At 43.1% G+C, this 1788-nt stretch overlaps 1 pseudogene; it reads left to right on the forward strand.

Annotated features, from left to right (window-relative positions):
• Positions 1-250: 250 nt before the first annotated feature.
• On the forward strand, positions 251-1408 carry LOC116551145 (annotated as a pseudogene).
• The last annotated feature ends 380 nt before the right edge of the window (positions 1409-1788 follow it).

Genomic DNA, 1788 nt, shown 5'->3' on the forward strand with positions numbered 1-1788 from the left:
GTCCCTGGTTTGCAACTCTAGGAATGCAGCTCCAGAGGATTGCGTTTCTCCCCCAATATGTGTCCCCCACAGTCACGCTCTGCCCTGAGATGCAGCATTTGACAAGTGACCCCTCAACACATAGCACTTTCACCCACATCTGAGTTAACTTTGTTCTTAATCTCCTTGAGACTTCCCTCCATCTCCAGAATAGGTCTTTATTTCCCAGTTCATTTTTGCCCATAAAATTGAGTTTGGAGGTTTGGATATCATGCAGAGAGGGCAGCTTAAAGGGTATCAGATGAGCACCCATCTGGTACCCTTCCTCTTGAAAAAGTTCATGCTCAGGTTTTTGTGGGAAAAGTGAAAGCTAGTACCCACAGGAAGCTATGGCTGAGCACAGGCTCACATCACAGCTGCTTCTCAGCCGCCTATCTTTGAGGTGATAGCACAGGACAGTTTAATGATGGTAGTAATACCTGCTCTTGAACATGTGGTCAAGGTTCTTGCAGAATCACATCCCACCTGCCATGCCTTCTTGTGGAGGTGGTTTGATGAAATCTTTACCACGTCTTCTGCTCCAGCAGTGTTATCTGTCTAGAACCAGTGCCTCATTTTCTGAAAACTTTTATGGCTTAAAGAGAATCATAATGGGGGACACTCAAAGTCTCAGAGACTGGCTAGTGCTGGTCTCCTAAAGAAGCAGCTTTGGAAATCAATTACATTCCTTGTTCTTCCCTATCTGAAAGTGAAGCTGGAGAACTTGGTTTCTAGCTTAAGAGAAGAACATGAATGTTCCATTCATCCCCCTTCTTCCCACTGGAAACTATTTTATAGACCCTTCCTGACAGCCTACTCGTTTGTTAACATGGCCTGAGAAGGATGGTTTCTTGTACAACTTGGATACATCCTAGGAAAAGCTCAGCATCACTCACCACTGCTGAGGTTGGCTGGAGTTCAGCTAGGTTGATTGACGGTTCAGGATATGCAAACTCTGGAACAGACCAGCTGAAGCCAGCATGATGCAGCAACCATCCAGGAGTGTTAGTGAGAAGATAAGGTCAGCTATGAAGAAAGCTATGAGGGGTGTTGCCTGATCCTTGTCTACTGACCTTTCTGTGAGTGTATTCTTCTTGTGGTTCCTGAACTGGTGAAAATCAATAAACCATCAAGTCATTGACTGCTCTGCCTACTCCACTACCACCTGTACATCTAGACTATAACTCTGATTCTCCCTTTAACCAAAATGAAGACTGTGTGCCCACTGTGTTATAAGACCCACGTGAATGGTAATGTTCTTGCCATCTCTATCTATGTGTTTTGTTACTGCTGTGTGTTTCATTATGTGAGGAGTCACCAAGCTTGACCTATCACGGGTTATCCAACCAAAGCACAACGTCTGCTTAAATTCTACTCCCCTGAGAACTGAAAAAAAATTACAAAAAATACTTTATGAAGAAACAATATAATCACTGTTTTTCAGATTTCAAATTAAATATTTCTGGTCAAATTATTGTATTAGTGCAAGATAATCTTGTTTGTTTGCCTTTTAGTGACTGGAATACCGGGAATTGGGTAGACTTTTGTTTGAGAGCAGAAAGCAAGATAAATGATTGAAAAAGTCAGCAGCTACCATCCACAGAGTAGCACTAAAGTGAGGTCACCAAGTATTAGTGGCTTAGAGAAAGGGTCCCATTGACCTCTGTCCTGGATTCAGCCCACTGAAGAGACAGAGCTGGCTCACACTGGGGTCTCTCTGATGAAGTTCAGCATATTTGGTCATTGAAGTGCAAAACACAAAATGAATAA

Source organism: Sapajus apella, unplaced genomic scaffold (assembly GCF_009761245.1).
Source record: "Sapajus apella isolate SASKATOON/1434 unplaced genomic scaffold, GSC_monkey_1.0 scaffold9, whole genome shotgun sequence".
NCBI lineage: Eukaryota > Metazoa > Chordata > Mammalia > Primates > Cebidae > Sapajus > Sapajus apella.